Below are 26898 nucleotides of genomic sequence, written 5' to 3' on the forward strand. Positions count from 1 at the left end.
CTTTCATAATGAGATTTATAATTCCCTTGCAGTTGACCTTTATTTATAACACAAGGAATGGGTAATGTTTAGTTTTTCTTTCTGTTTGGATATCCAGTTGACCTGGGCTTTTTTTGCTCCACTGCTTTGCTCTGCATAGCCACCTTTACCGTAACTCAAATATTTATAAATATGTTAATCACCAGAATCTGTTCTGTTCCATTGGATGCTTTAACCATCCTTATAATAAGTAATGTGGCTTTACTATAAGAGTTGCTATTTAATAGCATACATCTCTAATTTTGTTCTCCTTCAAGACTGCTATGTTTAGCTCTTGGTATTTTCATATACATTTTAGAAACTGCATGTTAGTTTTTTAATGCAGTGGCATTAAATCTATTTATCAGTTTGGAGAGATTTTACAGTCTTGAATCTTTTATTCCGTGAACAAAATAATCTATCAGGTAAAGGCCAAAAATACCACTTTTGTTAATTTTCTAGGTAATCATATTCTTTTCCACTGAATACTAAAAGTTATCTTATCAGAGACATTTGTCCTGATAGTCAGGATTGAAAATAGGGGATGCTAGAACTAAGTATCTTCAGCCTTTTCTGTTCAATATAATTATGTTCTTTTTTTTTTTTAAAGATTTTATTTATTTATTTATTTGACAGAGAGAGCGAGAGAGCACAAGCAGGGGGAGCAGTAGAAGGAGAGGGAAAAGCAAGCAGGCTTCCCGCCGAGCAAGGAGCCCGATGCGGGGCCTGATCCCAGGACCCCGGGATCATGCACCGAGCCGAAGGCAGATGCCTAACCATCTGAGCCACCCAGGTGCCCCCAATATAATTATGTTCTTAAGCAAACTTACAAGAGCAAACATCAAATTACAAAATCTGTCATTTCAGTCAGTTAAAGGCAAGATTTTTATACTTGGAAGAACACAGTTATTTTCCCTGTATAAGTTTCAAATGTTAAAGGTATTTGTATAGATCAAAATATTTAGCTGTAAAAAGCAAAAATTACTATTAGGTAATCTGTTGTCTGATTATACAAAGCTTTTGCTCAAAAATTATGGAATCTATTTTTCTACCACCATAAACAATATTATTGGCAGAGTGTTTTATCAACTTTGTTATTCATTGAAAGGATAAATACAAAGCCAGTCATACAAAGCAGCTTTGTGGCAAATGTAACATTTTCCTGAACATACTGTTAGTCCCTGATCTTGAAGTGTTGTTTCATTCATATATTCAACAAATATTTACTGAACACTTACACAAATCTAAGCAGTATGTCGTATGATGAAAACATGGTTGCTGCTTTATAGTTTGGCTGAGAAGTTCATAAAATTTGGTACATAGGGGCGCCTGGGTGGCTCAGTCGGTTGGGCAAAAAAAAAAAAAAAAATTAGTACATAAAATTTATGAGAAGTAAATAAAATTTAGTACATAAAGTACATAAAATTTAGTGCATAAAATTTATGTACAAGAATTTTATATACATAAAAAACCCCAAATAAGTTCTTTGATTAAGTCACCTCACATTGGTCTCTCCATTTATGATTGTTCATACTACTTTACACAATGCCTCTCATTTCAGTTTTCAAAGTATTCTCCACCATCATCTCTGAAATAACTGTGTTCAGTGAATCCACTTATAAGCATCCTCTTTACTAGGTTCCATTTCCACATATCCACATCTTATTGGTCATCTCTGCCTAGAAGCTCCATAGTGACATTAAGCTCAATAAATGCCAGAACAAACTTACTACTATATTTAAAATTAGCTCTGCTCACATCCTATAATCTCAGTGTTGGTGCTTAAGACCATATTCTAGATTACTCTACAAACCAGAAATTTGGGATTAAACCCGGAGTCTTCTCATTCTCTCATTTTGATCCTGCCACTCTGTTTAAGTCTTCATTGTTGCTTCTCTTTGTTACTGAATAATTTTATATGCATAGACAAAAGTTGACACAAGAACTAGTGTTAATCCTGACACTATTTTTTAGCTTCTGGTCCCCATTCCTTCCAGAATCCAGCCTGCATTTTTATTCATGGACATTGGATACTTTCTAGATCCCTATCATCAATTCTTCCTTGTTAAGGTGGATAACTGCCTGTTATTTAAAACCAAATGATGCTACCTACTCCATGTTCCAAATATAGTGATCTATAGTCATTCTGTATGACCTCTGTTTTTATACCAATGCTTATAACACCTATGAAAGAGTTGCATTTTCTTTTTCCATGTTTCTCTATTCCTAGTAAAATTTTGCTAAGATTCTTGAAGACAGGATTTAAGTATGTGTCTCCTTGCCCTTGCCACAGGCCTCAGTTAAATTTTTGTTTAATGAATGAGTGGATGAATATTTAAATGAGTCATTCATTTGAGTTATTTTTTTCTGGAAGACTTCTTGACCTTGCCAGTAAGTTTTCATATATATACTTTGAACAGATAATAGGCATTATCTGTGTTCATCATCACATAGTATCTTGAAACGTATTTTACTATATTGCCTTTTAACTCTGTTTTTCCACTAATTCTTCTGAGACCAATATGAATGCAAACTGTTTCAATCTTGAAAGTGATCAAACAAGGGAAATATGCAGTATTTATCAAATAATTCTTAGATGATTAGATAAGAGTCATAGAAGTGAAAACTACATAACCATATAGTCATAGTTAATCATTTTATAAATACTGACAGTGGGTTTTAGAAAGCTTTTGTGTCAGTTCAAGAAAATACAGCTAGTTTATAGAATTGAGCCAAGATCAATAATCAGAATGAAGGCAAAACATAGGCTTTCTTTATAATATTATTTTTAATATCACTAGCTATGCTTGACATCCTAACTTGTACTTCATATAACTTATGTGCGATATAATAACTCGTGGCTTGTTAGGAAAGAAACATGAAGTTAAGGTGCTGTCGTTCTGGGGAACAAGGGAAATGGTGAATAGGGCCAACAGTGAGTTGTCTAAACTAACACAAAAGAAGAGGACGAAAAGGAAATTGAAGTTTATGGAGGGAGGAAAACAGAAAACCAATGTAGAAGGCTAACAAATTAAAGCCAAGGAAAATTTTCTTTATGAAATGGATTAAAAACTCCAAGTAAGTAGTCCATGAAGATTTGGCAATGGCCAGGTATCACTGATTATTGATACTAGTTGTAGAGAGGTATTCAAAGGGTTCTGAGGGTGCTGTTTATAAAAATTGAAATGAGTTTCCAATAAATTCTTCATAGCTCATAAATTAGCATAATCTTACAGGCTGAAAACAAGAAAACTTTAGGTCAGGCATGAAAGAAATCAAATTGCATGCTTGAAGAGTTTTCAATAATAATTAGAAGTACACTTCACAAAGTGTAACAATTCTTTGGGCTACTGATGCTTGCTGCTACATTATCTGTCATTTTCGTAGAGTTGATTTTGTTTTTTTTTTAATTGTTTTTTTACATGGTAGAGGATAGATGAGCAAAGTTTAATCTTTTAAATGTGCTGGAAAGTAATAACTCCTTAAAAGATTAAGCTACCTAGTGTGTCATGTGAACCATAGGGATATTTTGAAATATATATTTGAAAAATTATAGAAATGAGTTTGAAATAAACATGCTTATAGACTTCTGGCACTGGAATTTCCTTTGGGGAGTGCTACTTTTTCCTTTGTGCTCAATATTCTCTGTGTATCTACTATTTATAGCTGTGTGATCCATGGGCAGTTTTCTGTTTTTGCGGTTTGATCCTTTTCCTGGTTACAATATCATCAGCAAATACTTTTACTTACTCCTTTAAAATGATCATATATACCCCAGATAAAATATAAGAAAGAGAGAATATTCTCTTAGTACTTACCCTCCTGCCCTTCTCCAGCAATATCTATTATAATTTCAGCTTTCCATTACCATTGTTAATTTCATATTACTAATTTTCATGTACCTATATTTTGTTTAAATCCTGCCTCAGACTGTAAATAGTTGAAACTAAACCGATTTCTTTTAACTCTGTTCCTTCAATTGTAAAATGAAAATGTATTCAGCTGAAAAATGGCCTACCCAAAACATCAGGTTCTAATCTATAGAACCTGTGACTATTGTCTCCTGTGACAAAGACATTGCAGATATGATTAAGTTAAAGATCTTGAGATGGGATGTGTTAGTTTGCTAGGCCTGCCATAACAAAGGACCACAGGTTGGGTAGCTTAAACAATAGAAATTTGTTTTCCCCACAATCTTGGAGGTTAATATCTAAGAGATCTGTGAACAGAATTGGTTTCTTTTGAGGTCCATCCATCTCCTTGGCCTGTAGAGGGTCATCTTCTCCCTGTTTTCATGTGGTCTTCACTCTACTTGTGTTGTCTTAATTTCCTCTTTTTGTAATGACACTAGTAATCTGGGTTAGGGCATAAACCTATTACCTCATTTTAACTTAATTACCTCTTTAAAGACCCTCTTTTCATATACAGTCATATTCTGAGGTACTGGAAGTTAAGATTTTAATATATAAATTTGGAGGGGTGCACAGTTCAGCCCATAACACTCCACCCACCAGTCCCCCTAAATTCATATACTTCTAACATGCAAAATGCATTCACTCCATCTCAGTAGCTTCAAAAGTCTTAACCGATTCCAGTATCAACTCTAATTCCAAAATTCCATCTAAAATACATATGCGTGAGATTGAGGTATATTTCATCTGGGTGAAAAATTCCTCTGCAGCTTTGAATCTGTGAAACCAGACAACAGGTTATATGCTTTCAAAATAACAGTAGCTGAACGAGGGTAGTATAGAATACATTACTATTCCAAAGGGAAAAATTGGAAAGAAAAACGAGACGGACCCTAAAGGCAATCACTAGTTTCCTAAGAAGAAGGAGGCAACAGGAAATTTGAAACACAAAGAGGGAATGTGATATGAAGATGGAACATGAAAAGATTTGAAGATGCTGACCTTAAAGTTTGGAGTGCAGTGGCTCCAGGCTAGGAATGCTGGCTGCCACCAGAAGCTGGATAGACAAGGAACAGATTTTCCCCTAGAGCCTCTGGAGAAAGTGTGGCCCACCTGACATCTTGATTTTTGGCCCAGTGATTCTGATTTTGGACTTCTGGTCTCTGGAGCTCCAAGAAAATTAATTTCTGTTGTTTTAATCTACAAAGTTTGTGATAATTTGTTACAGCAGCCTACAAAACTAATACAAAACTAGTAACAAGAGTAAAATGTAGTAATTTATACTAGTTTGCTCTGTGATGTACACATAAAGATGTGGTCAATGAAAGCAGTACTTCTGCTCTTCTTTTTCCATGTCTTTACAATCAGACAGTCTGCCCCATCATGTTTCTCTTAGGGTTCACCCCAGGATCTCAGACATGGTCAGTGAATATGATAACTATTATGGATCTTTAAAGTTTAAAGTGTTAAACTGAAACTTATTTCTACTTCTCCCAGCACAAATTCCTTTGTTGCAAAGGAACATAGAAGATATAAGAAAAGAAACAAAAATTTAACATTACTGGAAAAAAAGAGAGTCATCAGAGGAATGAAATTTGGGGTATAGTGGAAAGATAGAAAATTAATAGAACGTTCAGTTCTGGCAACATGGCTCACTAAGCTCATGTGGAATCCCTTCTCACAAAAAAACACTTAGAAATAATGATTAAAATATTTCTAAAGAATTACATATGTTTATATCTCAGTTTGATAAAAGACAAAGAAATCTCCAAGTGCTAGACTAAATGAGGAAACTGGTAGCCAGAAAGAGCTGCGTCTGCTTTGTCCTGATTTCTGAATCAATGCACAGTCAATATAAGAAAGTATCATGAAACTATATAATTTTGTGATTGAAAATCTCCCATTATCTCAGTCATCAGATATAAGTTCCACTGATACTTTTGAGGATATTCCACTGACCTTCTTTTTTCCTGCATGTGGTCACATTTTGTTTTATTTATTCACATACAAGAATGTGTGCTTTATAGTTTCATTTGTATAAAGTTCAAAAACAGGCAAAAATGACCTACTTTAAATCTAAAAACTAATTCCCAAAGTAGGTCACACAAGATATTCCTCTTCGCAACTTCCTTTTTTTTCACTTAATAACTCTTGGATTTCTTTCCATATCTCTCTCTGTAGATCTGCATAATTATTTTAGTGTTTATTTAACATTTATAGAAAGGATTTGAGATCTACTTATTTCTTCTAAATTAAAATCCAGAATGTATTTCACTTGGTATGCTTTCACTGGCCAAATTAGAGTTAATGTTCCGAAAATTATTTAGCAAAATAGTTCTCATTTTCATATCATCACATTTATCTTTTCAGTTATCACTTGTAATTTTTCTAAAACAGGCAACTTCGTAGAAGGTACATGTGAAAATTTCAATTTTAGGGGCACCTGGGTGGCTCAGTTGTTTAAGCGACTGCCTTCGGCTCAGGTCACAATCCTGGAGTCCCGGGATCGAGTCCCGCATCAGGCTCCCTGCTCAGCGGGGAGTCTGCTTCTCCCTCTGACCCTCCTCCCTCTCATGGTCTCTGTCTTTCATTCTCTCTCTCTCAAATAAATAAATAAAATCTTTAAAAAAAAAAGTTTCAATTTTACATAGTTTAAATATCTTTTTAAAATAAACTTTTTATCAAAATAAGATATACATGCAAAAAGGTACATAAATTGTGATTGTTCAGTGAAGTGAATTTTTTTTTTAAGATTTTATTTATTCATTTGACAGAGATAGTGAGAGCAGGAACACAAGCAGGGGGAGTTGGAGAGGGAGAAGCAGGCTTCCCACGGAGCAGTGAGCCCAATGTGGGACTCGATCCCAGGACCCTGGAATCGTGACCCAAGCCGAAGGCAGACGCTTAACGACTGAGCCACCCAGGCACCCCAGTGAAGTGAATTTTTAAAATGTGAACATAATCGTGAAAGCCACCATTCCTGTTAAGAAATAGAATATAACTAGCACCCCCAGGGCTCCTACCGAATCACCAGAAAGTTGACTATGAAAGTGAAAACACTAACTCAGCCATGTCTGTAGGCATTTTTAATTTGAACAGCTGGGTGTAGAAAGCAGAAGGAAGCTTCTGGCTGCCTTTCTATTTTGATAAACATGCATATATTAATGAACAGCTTTAATAATTGTCTGGAAGAATTACTCTCAGAGTTCCCTATAAAGTAGAAGAATTATCAAAAGACACAGGGAGAAAGATGCCAGGCCCATAAGTAACAACCTATGACATAACATTTTGGAAGCAGGAATAGGTATATAGTTTAATGATTTTCGAACTGTTGCAGTTGATGTGCTGTCCTTCCAATGAAATTATGAGTGCAAGATTGTATGGAGGCATCCAGTTAAAGATGGTACATGGAACACACATGTCTGTGTCTCATTCCTCCTAGAATTATCTTTAAAACACAAAAGAATCAAAATGGATATGAAGAGCCACCCATTTGGAAGTCTTTTCCTTATCTGTACAGTAAGAGAGTTGGACTAGATATTCCCTAATGTCCTACTTTGCTTTAATATTGAATTTTATTATTTTTTAAACACTATATTATTTATATTCATATTACTATGGAAAATAAGTGGTAATTATCTATTGTATGTGAATAGATAGAAGCATTAGTGACAAAAAGGTAAATAAATATTGTGTGTAATTATCTTATGTGTATGGCCAAAAAAACAAATCTTAATATGAGTAAGTCTTCCACATATTTTAGAATCTAAAATAAAGACATCCACAGTTACCTGATAATGAAAACATAATTTCTAATTTTAAAACTTCCCTGAATCTACCCTTTTATCCATTAATAGCTGAAAAACAAATTTCAGTGTTCACTGTGTAGGGCACTTATCAATGTATAAAGAGAGGTGAAATGGAGATGGAGAAGTAGATGAGGGGAAAGAGAGAAGGAGAGAGGAAAAGACAGGGGAAGGGAAGGTGAGACAGACAGAGAGAGATTGACTTTCCTTAAAATGTATTTTTAAAAGTTTGAACCAAACATCTATTTTAGTTCACAGTAGGGGGTGTGTCCAGTTCAAAAATCCTGTCATTCTTTGTGTAATTTTTTCTCAGTGAACATAACCTATTCACCGCTTTATATGCATTATATCACTTATTCATCATAGGAGCCAGTGAAATAGGATTTTGCATTTTGAAATTAAAGAAGCTAAGGTATACAGAGGTCAAACAGTTTTCCAGCGTTACCAGGATGAGTGACAAAGCTGAGGATGAAATCCATGACTGTCCTCTAAAGGTCACATTGTCATCTGCTTTGGTATATATCTCTTGTCTTCCCAGTTAACAGACCACTCCCAGTGATAACTGAGGAGGGGCAAAGTGAGAATATTGTACACATGCTCTTGGAAAAGATATGAAATGTCAATGGAATGATATCATTTATTTCTAATTTAAAGGTTATCCTTTCCTGTACTATATTCTTTGAATATTTAATTTGGCAAACTAAAAGTTTGGGAAATGTTTCAAAATTGAAAACTCTTAGCAATCAGTGGTGCTCAAATAATCCATAATTTTATATCAATTGCAGGGTACTTTAATATTTATTCCAAATATAGATAGGCTCAGAAAGATAAAATTTCATAATTAATGTGTTTTGTGTCTCATAATACCTCTTTAGTGCAGAACCTTTATATTTATAATGCTTGTTACCTAAATTAATTTTGTGATTGTTATTTTAGTTGTGGTGAAACTTGAAAGGAGGAAATATGGATGGAACTGCTGTGTTCTTTACTGGGCACCTACCTTAAAGAGCATTGTCAAACCATGAATAAACATATCACAGCAGCCTTGGCCTGCTTGCCTCCTCTGTTTTCCTTTGCAGGGGGTAATTTTTTTATCTACTGGCACCCCAGGTTCACTTTTGTCTTAGATTATTTTATTGTCTTTTATTGGGATATATTTACCAGAGATTGGGTAGAGTTCTTTGGAATTATACCGTATTTTTATTTGCTAGATATTTGAATCCCCTGGGGAACTTTTATGTGCCAATACTAGGATACTAAATTAATCCATCATTTCCCAAGATTAAATAGGCTTAATAGTGGAGCTGGGATTGAAATATATCCCAGCTTGAGCTGGGATTGAAATATATACCTTACTCTAAAAGGTCACAGTTTATTACAAGATAATGAGAGCTTACAATGAAACAAAATCACCAGATGGGCCCCTTGAGTCCTAGAGCCTGTGACTGGAGATACTGTTTAAACTCAAACTTTTCCTGAAGATACTCCAAATTCCTATTATGGCATGTAGTTGGGGTTTTTTAACGCAGTAAAAGGTGATCAAAGAAGGAGAGTTTGTATCTTTCAGCTCAACTTGTCATATTGAATCACCTACATCTAGGATGTTCAGTTGATAAATTCTCCCAAGAATCTGAGGTAAGAATGGTATCTACTTTTTTTCTATAAGGAGGCTATAAATACTGAAGTTGATCACAGTTTTCTAACATTTTTAAGAAATATCTCTCAATAACTAGCTTCCTAAACACTTCTAGCTTCCTAAACACTTTTTTAAAACTGCTTTTATTAAGTCAGACACACACACACAGACACACATGCACACACATGCATATACACACATATATACACACATATTTAATTATTCTGTGGCACATTTGTCTTTCATTTTCCTTAGTAATATTGATTGTCTTAGTTTCCTCTAGAAGCTGATCAAGAGTTAAAGATTCAGGTGCAAGCAGTTTATCTAGAAGGTTGTAAGGACACTGGTAGGATAGTGAGGAAGAGAAACAGTGAAGGGGAACCAACCATGACAGAGCAACTGGAGCTTAATCCTGTAGGGAAAGTCTGGAATATGGTGCCTAACACTCATCTCAGAATTACCCTTCCAATGGGTGCAGCATCATCATAGGCTTAAGAGTTGCTCCCTGCTGGGTATTAATTCTTTGTCTTCTGACGTGGTATGCTTCTGGGAAGAGCAACTGCGACAGACGGTATTTTTCAAACATGACCACATTGAGATTTCTCATCTTACATGCTGTTCAAACAATGTGACTATGACACTCTTCTCATCAGGGTTAGGGATCTTTGTATCCTTTTCTTGAATCTGGGCATATTTGTGATCACAGTGGAAACAACACTTTATGACTTCTAAGTCACATCATAAAAGGTGAGACAACTTCTGCTTGGTTCCTTTCTCTTGGTTGTTTTCTCTTGGAACCTAAGCATCATGCTGCGAGAATACCTGCACCTCCCTGTGGAGAAACCCATAGGGAGCAGAACAGCCCACCAGCACCAATATGCCAGCCATGTGAGTGAGCCATCTTGAAAACGAATCCTCCAGTTCCGCAGAGCTATCCCACTTAACACTGCATGGAACATGAGCTAATCCTGCTGATCCCTGCTCAACTTCCTAAATGTACCCAAATGAGTGATTGTTGTTGAATTAAGCCATTATTAATTTGGGTTGGCTTTTTAGATAACAGTAGATAACTAGGACAGATTTTTCTGTACTGGTGCCATGAATGGCACCTAAATTCTCCCATTGAAGCCATGAGGTAAACCTTTGTAACTGCCTTAAATCATATATTTGAATTTAGTGTTTTCAACATAATACTGTGCGTTAATTAGACTGGAATTTTAGAAATAAATAAAATTTTTAAAAAATGGGGTAATAAGAATGGAAAAAAAGTAGTGGCAGTTGTAGCTCAGGATTTAGATGTTCAGGAGTATAGCAGATTGTATTTAATGAAGGTAGCCACAACAGTATCTCCCTTCTTGCATCTTTTTCTAGAATTTTACCACTAGCCCATCAGAATGTGCTCCCCCCGAACTTCAGTGGATTTTTGTGACTGCCTTATCCAACAGTATATGGCAGAAGTGACATTATGTGACTTCCAAGGTTAGGTCATAAACATGCTCACTTCTGCCTTGTTCACTTTAGATACTTATCCTGAGAACCCAGCCACCATACCCAAGCAACCTATAGAAAACCACATGGAAGGAAACTGAGGTTCCATGCCCATAGCTGCAAGTGAGTCTCAGCTGACACACAGTGTCCACTTGCCAGCCATCTAAACAGTCATCTTGAAGTGAATCCCAATCTTGAGTCAACCCATGACACCTGATAGTATACCATAATACTTGGAGTAAAGATGGGATCCCCCTGTTGAGCCCTGGGAAAATTGCAGACTTGTTAAAAATTAACGGTTGTCATTTTAAGTCTAAGATTGAGGTGACAGTTTACACACAGAGTTGTGTACAGTGGGTTAGGCGAAGATATATTATGACATCAAAAGCAAAATCTATAGAAGAAGAAAAATTGATTAATTTTATCAAAATTAAAATCTCTGCAATTCAAAATTTAAAAAACTTTAAGGACAAATCACAAAGTGGAAGAAAATATCGGCAAAGCATATATTGATAAAGGACCTGTATCTAAAATATATAAACATTCTTAAAATTCAATAATAAGAAAACAAATTTTAAAAAGGTGATGAGGAAGGGGCAAAGACATGAATAGATACTTTACCAAAGATGATGCATGTATGAAAATAAGTGTGAGAAATGATGTTCAACATTATTAGCATTTAGGAAAATGCAAATAAAACGTACAATGAGATCTCTACACATCTATTAGAATGGCTAAAATTAAGAAGATTGAACATACCAAGTGTTGGTGAGGTTGTGAAGAAACTGGACCTTTCATACTCTACTAGTAGGAATGTAAAATGGTACAACCATTTTGGAAAATAGTTTGGAAGTTATCGAAGAGAAATGAAAGCATATGACCATGCAAAGACTTGTATTTAAATGTTCATAGCAGCTATTTATGTAATAATCAAAACTGAGGAAATCTCAGTGTCCATCAACATGTGAATGGATAAACTGTGGCATATCCTTATATACTCTTCAGCAATAAAAACAAATAAAATATGTACAACTTAAATGGATTTCAAAATAATTATGCTGAGTGAAAGAAGTCACATCCCCTCAAAAAACAAGTGCACACTGTGCGATTCCATGTATTTAAATTCTAGGGAATGCAAATTTAATGTATATACAGTGACAGAAAGCAAATTTGTGCTTGCCTGGGGATGGTGGTGGGGATAAGAGAAGATTACAAAGGGGTACAAGAAAACTTTTACAGATACAGATATATTGATGACTTTTATGCTATTCTTTAAATTTTTTTTTTTTAAGATTTTATTTATTTATTTGACAGAGAGAGAGATAGCGAGAGCAGGAACACAAGCAGGGGGAGTGGGAGAGGGAGAAGCAGGCTTCCTGCCGAGCAGGGAGCCCGATGTGGGGACTCGATCCCAGGACCCTGGGATCATGACCTGAGCCGAAGGCAGACGCTTAACAACTGAGCCACCCAGGCGCCCTAATTTTTTTTTGAGTTTGGTTAACTATGTTACATTAGTTGTAGCTGTACATCACAGTCATTCAACGTTTGTATACATCATGCGATTCTTACCGTAAACGTAGTTACCATCTGTCACATTCAACACTATTACTACACCATTGACAATATTCTGTATGCTGTACCTTTTATTCTCATGACTTATTCAATCCATATATTGAAGAGTGTTACCTCCCACAACCCTTCACCCATTTTGTTCATCCCCTCACCTCCCTCCCCTCTGGCAACCATCAGTTCGTTCTCTGTATTTGGTCGGATTCTGCTTTTTGTTTGTTTATTCATTTGTTTTGTTTTTTTTAGATTCTGCATATAAGTGAAATCATATGGTATTTGCCTTCCTCTGACTTTTTTCATTTAGCATAATGCCCTCTAAGTCCATCCATGCATCCATGTTGTCACAAATGGCAAGATCTCCTCCTTTTTTATGGCTTGGTAATATTCCTCTGTGTGTGTGTATGTGTGTACATCACACCTTTATTCATCTATAAATGAACATAGGTTGCTTCCTATCTTGGTTATTGTAAATAATGCTGCAATAAACATAGGAGTGCATATATCTTTTCAGTGTTTTTGTTTTCTTTGGGTGAATACCTAGTAGTGGAATATTGGATCATATGGTATTTCTATTGTTAAGGTTTTTAGGAACTTCTCTACTGTTTTCCACAGTGGTCACACCAATTTACAGTCCCACCAGCAGTGAACAAGGTTCCCTTTCCTCCACATCCTTGCCAGCACTTGTTATTTCTTGTCTTTTTGATAATAGCCATTCATACAGGTGTGAGGTGATATCTCATTGTAGTTTTGATTTGCATTTCCTGATGGTTAGTGAAGTTGAGTATTTTTTTCATGTGTTTGTTGGCCATGTTTATATCTTCTTTGGAAAAATGACTATTTTGGACCTTTGCACATTTTTAATTAGATTGTTTTTTTTGATGTTGAGTTGTATAAGTTCTTCATATATTCTGAACTTAAACCCCTTACTGGGTACTCCAGTTGTAGATGTCTTCTCCCATTTTATTTGTTTTTGTTTGTATTATTTGGGTAATGGTTTCTTTTCACCATGCAAAAGCTTTTCATTTTGGTGTAGTCCCATTAGTTTATTTTTGCTTTTGTTTCCCTTGCCTGAAAAAACAGTGAAAGAAAAATACCACTAAAGTCAAAGTCCAAAAGTTTACTGCCTATATTTTCTTTTAGAAGTTTTATAGTCTTAAGTCTAACATTTAGATCTTTAAGCCATTTTTAGTGCATTTTTGTGTATGATCTGAGAAAGTGGTCTGGTTGGTTCTTTTTTGTTGTTTTTGTTTTTTCTTTTTCTTTATGTTGCTTTTTCTTATTCTTTGTGTGTGTTTATCTTTTTATTTTTTTTTTAAAGATTTTATTTATTTATTTGACAGAGAGAGACACAACGAGAGAGGGAACACAAGCAGGGGGAGTGGGAGAGGGAGAAGCAGGCTTCCCACTAAGCAGGGAGCCTGATGTGGGGTTCAATCCCAGGACCCTGGGATCATGACCTGAGCCGAAGGCAGACGCTTAACTACTGAGCCACCCAGGCGCCCCTATATGTGTGTGTTTTTAAATAGACTCTACAGCCAACATGGGGCTTAAACTCATGACCCTGAGATCAAGAGTCACATGCTATATGGACTTAGCCAACCAGGCATCCCCAGTTTCATTCTTTTCTATGTGTCTGTCCAGTTTGCCTAAAACCATTTATTGAAGAGACTGTCTTTTCCCCATTTTATATTCTTTCCTCCTTTGTCATAGTTAATTGGCCATATAGGTATTGGTTTATTTCTTGGCTCACTGTCCTCTTCTGTTGATCTATGTATTTTATTTTTCTGCCAGTACCATACTGTTTTGATTACTACAGCTTTGTAGTATACCATGGAATCTGGGATTATAATACCTCCAGCTTTGCTCTTCTTTCTTAAGTTTGCTTTGGCTATTTGAGATTTGAGGTCTTTTGTGGTTTCATAAAAAATTTAGTACTATTCTAGTTCTGTGAAAAATGCTACTGGTATTTTGATAGGTATTGCAGTGAGTCTATAGATTGCTTTGGGTAGTATGGACATTTTTGCCATATTAAGTCTTCCAGTTCATTGCCACTTGATATTCTTCTGTTTGTGTCATCAATAACTTGTAGTTTTCAGAGTATAGGTCTTTACTTCCTTGTTAAATTTACTCGTAGATATTTTATTCTTTTTGATGCAACTGTAAATGGGTTTATTAATTTTCTGATACTTTGTTATTAGTGTATAGAAATGCAGCAGATTTCAGTGTATTAATTATGAATGCTGCAACTTTACCAAATTCATTTAATAGTTTTTTGGTGGAATCTTTAGTGTTTTCCATATATAGTGTCATGTTATGTGCACACAGTGACAATTTTACTTCTTTCTTACCATTTTGGATGACTTTTATTTCTTTTTCTTGTCTTATTGCTGTGGCTAGGACTTCCAGTACTATGTTGAATAAAAGTGATAAAGGTAGACATCATTGACTTGTTCCTGATCTTATAGAAAAAGCTCTCAGTATTTCACTATTGAATGTGATACTGGTTGTGGGTTTGTCATATATGGCCTTTATTGTTTTGAGGTAAATTCCTTCTATACCCACTTGCTTGAGAGGTTTTTGGTTTTTTTTTTAATCCAAAATGGATCTTGAATTTTCTCAAATGATTTTTTTTGCATCTCTTGAGATGATCATAGGATTATTATTTTTCATTTTGTTAATCTGGTGTATCACATTGATTTGTGAATATTGAAGTATGCTTGTATCTGTGGAGTAAATCCTACTTGATCGTGGTGAATAATTTTTTTAAATGTATTGTTACATTTGGTTTGCTAATATTTGGTTGAGGTTTACATCTTTGTTCATCTCTTCTCTGGCTCTTCTCTTTCTGGGATTCCTATTATATGAGTGTTATTATGCTTGATGATGCCCCTGAGTTCCTTTAACCTATTGTTACCTTTTATTATTCTTTTTTTCTTTTTGTTGTTCAGCTTTGGTGCTTTTCCTTACCCTGTCTTCCAGATTGCTGGTCCATTCTTTTGCATCCTATAATCTTCTGTTGATCTTATGTGGGCTGTGTGTGCCCTACTGTTAAGGCTGAAGCACAGTTGCCTTCATTCCAGTCAGCTGTAATGACCCACTTTGTCTGCTGTGGGTCCACTAGACAAGGTTCACTTTGTCTGCTGTGAGTCTACTAGGCAAGGTTTGGTTCCTGCACTGTTGAGAAGCCTTTCTGAGACCACTGTGGGCTTTTTGGTGGGCAGGTGGACAGTTAGGCTAGCTTTCTACAGTTAGCCTCTCTGCCATAGCTGCAGGCATATTCAACGGAAGGGCTTGCTCTCTGGGCAGCCACTTAAGAGGTCCAGCTCTGGATCTGTGGTTGTGCTGGTGTATGGAGTTCTCTCCCCCTCTCCCCCAGGCAGGAGTCATTTTAGAGCTTGTGGGCACAGCTATAGAAAGACATAAATGTTAAAAGCCTGGATAACACCCACTAAGTGCAACTGAGTAGTGAGAAGGGTGCCCTTATCACCATATAGTCCCCCACTGTGGTCACAGAGAATATGAGCAATAGACAGAGCCTAAGGAAAAAAAAACAACTGAGGGATTTGGAGAGAAGTTTTCAGCTGCAGCAGCAGGAAAAAAGATGCTGACAAGGGAGGTTAAGTTTTCAGAACACAGAAGAAGCTGGATAGTTGTGAACTCTGCTAATCTGGCAGGCTAGATAAATTTTGTTAGTCCAAATGATTTTTTAAGGCTATTTGTAAAGCTGGCTTTAATATACCTTAATAGGGATTCATTAAGGAAATGGCTTGTACCATTCATGTGTTTAATGATTATGGCATATTTCCTTAACTAGACGGGCAATTGATTGCTTTAAATACCCAGCTCTGGGCGCCTGGGTGGCTCAGTTGGTTGGGTGACTGCCTTCGGCTCAGGTCATGATCCTGGAGTCCCTGGATCGAGTCCCGCATTGGGCTCCCTGCTTGGCGGGGAGTCTGCTTCTCCCTCTGGCCCTCCCCCCTCTCATGTGCTCTCTCTCTCATTCTCTCTCTCTCAAATAAAAAAAAAAAAAATCTTTAAATACCCAGCTCTGCAAGGCTATTTCTGCACTTTGCTGCATAAAATAAGTTTATGTATAGAAATGTTCCCATTTACTGGAAAAAGATAATATTTAAACAACTATAGCTTATAAAATAAAAAGAAAGGGCATATATAGAACACAACGGTAGTGACTTTACTATTAAAACTGTTATTTTTCAGTGGCCTTATATTTCATTTCCGTTACTTAAGTGATATATGTGCATGCACTGGTGGGAGATTACAGAAAAACTAATTATAGGCAACAAAGATTCAGACACTTACCAAGGCTAATATATTTTTCATGTTGTTATATTCTCCTTCTTGCCTTTATTTGCATAACTCTTTTAGTTTAATTATTTCCAGTATGCTCCTGTGCAGAGGGGTTTAATATTGGTTTTAGTCCTGGTGATTCCATCAGTGAGCCTATAGTGAGTAAGCATCTGACATTTTAACATCCCTTATATGTTATCTGCAACTATCTTGCACATCCTATATTTGCTTATTTGACAAATATCAATATTAGAGGCATTGTTGTAGAGTGAAAGAAACCTAGACTGGAAGTCGAAGGATATTGATTCTAAGTTCTCCTTCGGCAACCTGAGTAAGTTTGAAAAATCATTAAAAACTAATAAGCCTGTATTTCCCACCTGTAATATAAAGGTAACACTTTCATTAACTCACCAAGTTGTTTTAAGAATCAGATACATTCATTTTAGCCAATATTTATTCTTCTGTGCCTACCATAAAGTTTGGTACTCACTAAGACATAGAAGATACATAATATTAACAAAAGATGTATTATAGCATCATACTAGGTCACTGTTTTCCTCTAGGTTTAAATTATATTATCTAAGGATCTGGTGGTCACATTAGTTTTTTCTAGCCAATAAGAGATACACATGTTTGCAAATTTAGGTTCTCCATGTTGTTCCTGTAAGGCAAAGGAAGATTAAAAGTTAAAATATGGAAAAAAACACCAGATACATATAAACAAAAGATAAAACTGACCTAACTGTAATAAAATAAGAGAAGCTTATTTAAGGCAAAAAAAAGTGACTAGAAATTAAAGATTACCATAAAATATTTTAAGGTTTAATTCAGTGGGCGAAATGGTAATGCTAAATTCACAAAGACATAAAACAGAGCAACACAAATACAAAGGGAAACGGATAAATCCACCATTTAATATTTTCTGGGAAATTTTAAATGTATTTTCTCTTGGTAATTGATAGATGAAACTGACAAAATAATCAGTAAGTCCGATTTGAAAAGTCTGCCTAAATGATTTTATAGAACCATGTACTGAATAATTGGAAAATAAAGATTATTTTTCAAGTACATGTGGAAATTTGCAAAAATTGATTATGACAGAAGCAGAGCAAAAAACAATTTCAAAGAAGCAGTGTCATTGGACACATTGTTTTACAACAATTAATTAAGATGGAAATTGATAGCAAAATGATAATTCTCCATATTTTTGAAAGATAAAGTGCCCAGTAAATCCCATGTCAAAGAAAAATAATAAAAGAAATTGAAAAGAGAATTTAAAATATGTGAGATGTCAACATTATGATGTGTCAGGCTATGTTCTAAGATAGATGAACAAAATAGACGGCTTCCTGCTTTCAAAAAAGTTTACATCCTTGGTGGGGAGGGGAGACAATAAATCAGATGCCAGAGAGTGGTAAGGGTTAAGGAGAAAATAAAGCATAGTAGGTGAAAAAGGAATTAATAGGGGGAGAACGGGACAAGAAAAGGATTCAATTTTATTTTTTTTATTTTTTTTAAAGATTTTATTTATTTATTTGACAGAGAGAGAGACACACAGCCAGAGAGGGAACACAAGCAGGGAGAGTGGAAGAGAGAGAAGCAGGCTTCCCACTGAACAGGGAGCCCGATACCCGGCTAGATCCCGGGATCCTGGGATCATGACCTGAGCTGACCTGAGCTGAAGGCAGACGCTTTACGACTGAGCCACCCAGGTGCCCCGAAAAGGATTCAATTTTAAAGGGAACGGTTAGAGAAAATATCGCTGAGAAGGTGACATTGGGGGGCGCGTGGGTGGCTCAATCGTTAAGCATCTGCCTTCCGCTCCGGTCGTGATCCCAGGGTTTTGGGATTGAGCCCCGCATCGGGCTCCCTGCTCAGCGGGAAGCGTGCTTCTCCCTCTCCCACTCCCTCTGCTTGTGTTACCTCTCTCTCTGTGTCTTTCTCTGTCAAATAAGTTAAAAAAAAAAAAAAAAAAAAAAACTCTAGAAGGTGACATTGGAGCAAAGACTTAGAGTTGATGAAAGAGCAAGCCGTTGCAGAAGTGTGCAAGGGAACAGCCGTTGTTGAGTGTCTGTGTTTTATTTCTGATTTAAATCAAGTTTTTTCTAAAAGCAAGATGAAACTGCAATGAAGGAGGTTAATTCTTACAACATGTCATATCCATTTAAGTTGAAAATGTCTTAAAGTCATAAATAGTTAATTTATTTTCTCTTTAGCATTCTATGGATGATTTAGCTTATTAAAATGGAAATTTTTATGCATTTCCTATGATGCCATTTTATCATTTCACATTTCTAAAATAGAATATGCCATTTACTTTACATTTGAGCTAATATTGGCTAGGAATATAAAGCAGCAATTGTCTGGCCAGATGCCAAGATAAAAACATTTAGAAAAGTAATTCAGTGATGTACTCTAAGTTAAAGGGTATAACAATTTTTGTATTAGTCCTATTATCTTCTTAATACACATTGTAAGGGACAAGTGAACTGCCTCTTTTGCATTTCATTAATGCTGAGTCTGTGCACTTTCTCAAGTTCTAAGTACATTATCCATGGGAAAAAAAAGTCAAGTAAAAACCTGGTTCACCAAACTCAGCTACTCTGATCGTCAATCTAGCACTCAAGAAGGTTTTAATCTTTAGTAATGCCGATTTAAATATTACAGTGAAATTCAAGGTTATAAATAAAATGTAAATGAAGGCTGGTGGTTTAAGACAAAATTGTGTAGGGTTTTTCTCTCTGTTAAAAAGCAGCTTTCTAAAATGACAGACCTGTTGATATAGGATTATTGCTACTTGAAATCAAATTAAGACTGCAGATTTTGGCTGCAGGGTCCTGAATCCTGAAACTCACTACTAATTAATGTTATCCTAGATAAGTTATTGACTTCTTTTAGACTTGGTTTTCCCCTCTGTAAAATTGTCGTAATTGTATCTAGTATCAAAGATAATTGTGAGAATTAAACATGAAGAAAAACATAAAATACTTAGCACATTATATTGTAAGTATGTAATAAATGTTAGTGAAATGTGTTTTTTAAATGGGCTGGACTTAATGAAGTGTAAATAGGAACCTCTTTTACTCACTGTTTCCCAGAGAAACAGAGCTGCTAAAAGGTGTATGCATGTATGTATGTATGTGTGTTTGTTTGTATGTGTGTGTGTATATATATATATATATAGTATATATAAATATATAATTAAGTATATATATTTAACATATATGTAATAAAGAGATACAAGTACTAACTAAATGGGAGGTATTACTACATAAAAATGGTAAAGTAAATAAAGAATATAATTAAGATCAGTTTTTTCAGTTAATATATTAGAAAAATAAAAGGATGTTCACATACACATTTTGATAACAAATTTTTGAAGTAGGAATTTTTCACACAGACTTATGGTCATAGAGCCCAATTTTTGTAACCTTTTTAGTCAGCACCTTGTCAACATGTAAGAAAATACTCATACCCTTTAAGGATGGCATAGAAAGAATCTGAAAATGGGAATGGGGTTGAAGCCATAAAGGGGGAGCAACATTTCTTCAATATACTTTTTTGTATTGGTCTCACTGTTAGTACCATGGTAACAATTAACATATCAACAGTTAACATCATATTAACATCAATCAGTCAGTTCAGCCGAGTGTGTATAAAGCAGTTTGGGAGGAGAGTGGGAGGGGATAAAATACGAAGAATAACAAATAAATCTGATTCTATAACAAATGAATAATAGACCCACACTGGCTGAGGTAGGGGAAAAAAAAACAGCCAAATGATTTCGGAATGACTAAAACTCTATGGTTTTGATCAAACTATATAGTTGATTAAAAATAATATATACAGTTATTGTAAACTATTTAGTAAGTTTGTTTCTCACAGAGTTATAGATTAACAGTTCAATATTGAATCAACTTTATGTTTATTCTAAGATTGGGAATACAAGTAAATATTTTGTGGATAATGAAATACAGGTTTTTCACCAAGAGAGAAAGAAGTTACAAAGTAGGAAAAAGGAAAGGCTAAAATAAACACTGTGCTATTGTGTTGCAATTGGAGCTATTGCTATAAACGAATGAATTTTAATATATGGACAGGTATAGATATATAGATGTATGTGTGTTTATGTATTGTATGTATGTGTGATCAATGCATGTTTTTCCTGGCTTTTTCTGCTTACGAGAGCCAAAAAGCTGTGACATCATAGTAGTAATATGTACAACCAGCACACCTGTATTATGTATACCTGTTATAAATACCATTCCCCAATAAAAGGAACCAAGGCTTTTTAGAGTAATGGTTGAATCTGGAGCAGGGAAAATACTCAATGTAACTGTAATGTCTTGTGGGACCAGAAAATAAGGGAACATTTAAAACATGATAGGAGTATGTCAAAAGAACATAGAGGCTGGGGTGCCTGCTGACCCGGTCGGGAGAGCGTGTGACCCTTGATCTCGGGGTCATGAGTTCAAGCCCCATGTTGGTGTAGAGATTATTTAAAAATAAAATCTTAAAAAAAAAAAGGAACATAGATGCTAATTTGAAGGGATATCCACTGACCAAATCTGGGACAATTTAAGACAAAATAAATAACAATAGTGATGAGTTCTATCCCATGAAATAAAATAAATACCCATAAATCTATACTGATATAAATAAATAATACAATATATAAATGATTGGAGAAGAAGGGACACCTCTTCCTCAATGTATAGTTTCAGTAAATATTGAAATAATGAAGGAAATAGAAAAAGTGCCATTTAGCAAATACCACCTCAATCTGATTTTTTAGTGTTGACAGTTACATAAGGTTATATAGTTATATAAAATGCTAACATTTGGGAAAGCTGGGTGTAGTGTATACATGAACTCTGTATTATTTTTGCAACAATTTTGTGAAGCTAAAATTATTTCAAAGTAAAATGGAAGAAAAGATATGTAGGGGAAAAAAAGTTTTAAAAAACGAAAGAAGCTAGTGTAAGATAGGGCTGAGTTTTGAAGGATTAGTAGGACTTAGTTTTGGACATACTGAGTTTTGATTCAGTGGGTCACTAAAGTGGGACAGACTAGAAAGCAGTTGCATATATGACATCAGGACTAAAGACACACTGAAGAGTTCTTGACTCCTTAGGGGATAGTAGGAACCAAAGGGTCAAACAAAATCAACCAGGAAGAAGCATGCAAGGAGGAGTATGGAAGACTGAGTCATAGAGAATACTGACTGAAAAGAATTAGCAAGAAAAAAGTTAAGGATATGGAAAGAGGTAGCATAAAAACGCAGACTTTAAAGAAAGAGGAAGTTATCTGCTTGCCAAAAGTTTCAGGGGAGAAAAGAAAAAGAGGAAAAGGACGAGGAAGAAAGAATGAGGAGACATGCTCTTAGATATACTGTGGCTAAATTTCTAAATTTCAAGGATAAGAAGAAAATTTTACAAGGATCCCAACAAACACTTTTTAAAAAGCCCATTTAAGCTATAAAATTTGCATCTGACACAGGAATGCGAAGATATTGGGTAATTAGCTATAGATTAGTGAGACCTAAGGATTGTGTTTTAAGAAAACTATATCCAGCTGAGATATAATTTATCTGTCAAATGAAAGAGGAACATTTTGGGCATAAAAGGATTTAGCAGGTCTACCAGCCAAATTATTTATCTGAGAAAATGTTCCAGAAAGCATTCTAACAGTGAAAAATTAAACACAGATCTCACAGTAGGAAGACAGATACAAGATACATGAAAGAGTGTTAGAATTTTTTTTGCAATTTATTTCTGAACGGATTATAAAGTTAATAGGATTAGGATTATTTAATACATGTGTTAAGTATTTGTGAAATTGGAAAATAGGTAAAAGGAATAATATAATAAGAGTATAGAACCAAAACTTTCAGAGAAAATGGCGTCCACGGATTACAGTACCTACAGCCAAGCAGCAGCCCAGCAGGGCTACAGTGCATACACTGCCCAACCCACTCAAGGATACGCACAGACCACCCAGGCATAAGGGCAGCAAAGTTATGGAACCTATGGACAGCCCACTGATGTCAGCTATAGCAGGCTCAGACCACTGTGACCTATGGGCAGACCACCTATGCAACTTCTTATGGACAGCCTCCCGCTGGTTATACTGCTCCAGCTGCCCCCCAGGCATACAGTCAGCCTGTCCAGGGGGACGGCACTGGTGCTTACGATACCACCACTGCTATGGTCACTACCACCCACGTCTCCTATGCAGCTCAGTCTGCTTACGGCACTCAGCCTGCTTACCCAGCCTATGGGCAGCAGCCGGCAGCCACCACACCTACAAGACCACAGGATGGTAACAAACCCGCTGAGACTAGTCAACCTCAATCTAGCACAGGACGTCACAACCAGCCCAGCCTAGGATATGGACAGAGTAACTACAGTTATCCCCAGGTACCTGGGAGCTACCCCATGCAGCCAGTCACAGCACCCCCATCTTATCCTCCTACCAGCTACTCCTCTACACAGCCGACTAGTTATGATCAGAGCAGTTACTCTCAGCAGAACACCTGTGGGCAGCCGAGCAGCTATGGACAGCAGAGTAGCTATGGTCAACAAAGCAGCTATGGGCAGCAGCCGCCCACTAGTTATCCCCCACAAACTGTATCCTACAGCCAGGCTCCAAGTCAATATAGCCAACAGAGCAGCAGCTACCAGCAACAGAGTTCATTCCAACAGGACCACCCCAGTAGCATGGGTGTTTATGGGCAGGAGTCTGGAGGATTTTCTGGACCAGGAGAGAACCGGAGCATGAGTGGCCCTGACAACCCAGGCAGGGGAAGAGGGGGATTTGATCGTGGAGGCATGAGCAGAGGTGGGCGGGGAGGAGGGCGGGGTGGAATGGGCAGCGCTGGAGAGTGAGGTAGCTTCAATAAGCCTGGTAGACCCATGGACAAGGACCAGATCTTGATCTAGGCCCACCTGTAGATCCAGATGAAGACTCTGACAACAGTGCAATTTATGTGCAAGGCTTAAATGACAATGTGACTCTAGGTGACCTGGCAGACTTCTTTAAGCAGTGTGGAGTTGTTAAGATGAACAAGAGAACCAGACAACCCATGATCTTTATCTACTTGGACAAGGAAACAGGAAAGCCCAAAGGTGATGCTACAGTGTCCTATGAAGACCCACCAACTGCCAAGGCTGCCGTGGAGTGGTTTGATGGGAAAGATTTTCAAGGGAGCAAACTTAAGGTTTCTCTTGCTCGGAAGAAGCCTCCTATGAACAGCATGTGGGGTGGTATGCCTCTCCGTGAGGGCAGAGGGATGCCACCGCCACTTCGTGGAGGTCCAGGGGGCCCAGGAGGTCCTGGGGGCCCCATGGTCGCATGGGAGGCCGTGGAGGAGACAGAGGTGGCTTTCCCCCAAGAGGGCCCCGGGGTTTCCGAGGGAACCCATCCGGAGGAGGAAATGTCCAGCACTGAGCTGGAGACTGGCAGTGCCCCAATCCAGGGTGTGGAAACCAGAACTTCGCCTGGAGAACAGAATGCAACCAGTGTAAGGCCCCGAAGCCTGAAGGCTTCCTTCCACCATCCTTTCCACCCCCGGGTGGTGACCGTGGCAGAGGCGGCCCTGGTGGCATGCGGGGCAGAAGAGGCGGCCTCATGGACCGCGGTGGTCCCGGTGGAACTTTCAGAGGTGGCCGTGGTGGAGACAGAGGCCGGGGCAAGGACCGAGGTGGCTTTGGTGGAGGAAGACGGGGCGGCCCTGGTGGGCCCCCTGGACCTTTGATGGAACAGATGGGAGGAAGAAGAGGCGGGCGCGGAGGACCTGGAAAAATGGATACAGGTGAGCACCGTCAGCAACGCAGAGACCGCCCTACCAGACGCAGAGACCCCGCAGAGGTGCATTGACTACCAAATTTATTTTTTAAACCAGAAAATGTTTTAAATTTATAATTCCATATTTATAATGTTGGCCACAACATTAAGATTATTCTTTGTCTGTACTTTAGTATTTTTCACCATTTGTGAAGAAACATTAAAACAAGTTAAATGGTAGTGTGCCGAGTTTTTTTCCCCTTCTTTTAAAGATGGTTATTTAACTAAGACTGAACAATGGGAACCCCTTGTGAGCATGCTCATTACCATTGTGGAGAACGAAGAGGGCCTCTAACTGTAACAATGTTCATGGTTGTGATGTGGGTTTTTTTGTTTTAAATAAAATTCCAAATGTTTATAAACAGTCAGAAAAAAAAAAACTTTCTTAATGTCTCTGGAAAGCTGAGATTTGAATAAGGATGAGGAAAGTGGGAAACAAGCTTTCGTTGTGAAGGAATGAGGCACATGTATAGGAGCAATAACACAGACCGTATCTTGAGGGCATTACTGATCCTCATATTTATATCATTACAGGTTATTTGTAAAATACAAAAGTTTTAAAAATGTTTGGATGCCAGTGATGGGAAAATAAGCAGAAACCTTTTTTGTTAAGATTTTATTTATTTATTTATTTGTTATTTATTTATTTATTTGACAGAGAGAGAGAGAGGGAACACAAGCAGGGGGAGTGGGAGAGGGAGAAGCAGGCTTCCCGCTGAGCAGGGAACCCGATGTGGGGCTTGATCCCAGGACCCTGAAATCATGACCTGAGCTGAAGGCAGACGCTTAACGACTGAGCCACCCAGGCGCCCCCAGAAACTTTTTTTTTTAAGATTTTATTTATTTATTTGAGAGAGAGCGAGCACAAGCAGAGGGAGGGTGCAGAAGGGGAAGGAGAAGCAGACTCTAGCTGAGCAGGGAGCCCCAGGGAGGGCTTATATAACAGAGACTCTTAATAATACTATCAAATTAATAAGAAAAATAAAGTTAAAATTTCCCCAACTTGGCAAAAGGCAAGAAGAGGAAAAAATAAACATGGAAAGAGAGGCCTGACTTCCTTCCTAGAATTCAATAACTTTCCTTAGTCCATTTTAAAAAAGGAAGTAAAAATGTAGGTGTAGAAATGAGTAGCAAAAAAAAAATTTTTTTTTTGAAGAGAAGAATGGTAATTTTTTGAAACAATTTTGATTGTTCATCTGCTCAGGATTATTTATTCCTTATATGTGGGCATATTTCTTATATTCCTCTCCCCCATCTGTTTTATTACTCTACAAAACCATATTATTTTGCATTCTAAGGAAATAAATATTATTTCCTATGGCTCAAAAGTGTGAAAAAATTGTTGTTTTGTAAATCTCCATTAAAGGATTCATTAATATTAGTCTTTTCTTGTTTTAAAATATAGACGTGCTTCTTCTTTATGCTGTTGCTTTGACTATTTCCCATTACTGGTTCACATAAATCCTTGAAGGTTGACCCTATCTTTCACTGATTCTATATCTGCAACTCTGGTAAACTTTTGATAGATATATGACTCTATGAAGAGACTTTTCAGAAGTGGGAACTTGAAATATAAGATCTTCATGATTCTTATTTTAAAAGAATGCAATTCTTCGTTATAATAACAAAATGCACATTTGAATACACAATATATTTGTAAAATATAAACAAGTAAATGTAATGTAAAGTAAGATTTAAAGAAATATATGTATTAAACTGGTTATCAGTTAGCCTTATTTCCTCCCTAAATTCAACTGCTAACTAAAGTGCTCATGTAAATTCTGCCTAAGAGAAAAAATTTGAGCTTATCTTACTTAAATTTGAATATCCAAGATTTTCTCCATAATTTCAGTATGTTGTTCTCACTTCCTCTTCAGAGCAGATATCTTCCCTTGCAGAGCTAAAAGTAACTTCAATTATTCCAACCAACCCTGTTATTCTTCAACTGGTATGAACTGCTTTGCTCCAAACTGAGCTTTAACAAAGATCCGAATTGGGCATTTCAGCCTATCATTCCTCATCCCAGGAAATCTCTCAATGAAATTTAGAGCTCCATGAGAGAAGGTATTGTAACATATTTTATTTATGCCTCCACTTCTTGCACAGTGCTTGGCAAAGAGAGAGGAGTCAACAAATGTTTAATGAATGATTGAACAAATGAATAAGTGAATAAAGAAATCAAATAATAGATTTAAAATTCCAGTACCTGTTTTTAGCTCCTCTCCTATCTGTCAGAGTTCAGAAATAGAAGAGAAATAGGACTCTATTTTAAAAAGCCTTTAGTTAGTTTTCTCCCATTTAAGAGATGAGAAAAATT

At 36.6% G+C, this 26898-nt stretch overlaps 1 pseudogene; it reads left to right on the forward strand.

Annotated features, from left to right (window-relative positions):
- Positions 1 to 22599: 22599 nt before the first annotated feature.
- LOC118017172 lies at positions 22600 to 24761 on the forward strand (annotated as a pseudogene).
- Positions 24762 to 26898: the final 2137 nt, after the last annotated feature.

The sequence above is a fragment of the Mirounga leonina genome, unplaced genomic scaffold, assembly GCF_011800145.1.
Source record: "Mirounga leonina isolate KUSES-001 unplaced genomic scaffold, KU_Mleo_1.0 Mir_168, whole genome shotgun sequence".
Lineage (NCBI taxonomy): Eukaryota > Metazoa > Chordata > Mammalia > Carnivora > Phocidae > Mirounga > Mirounga leonina.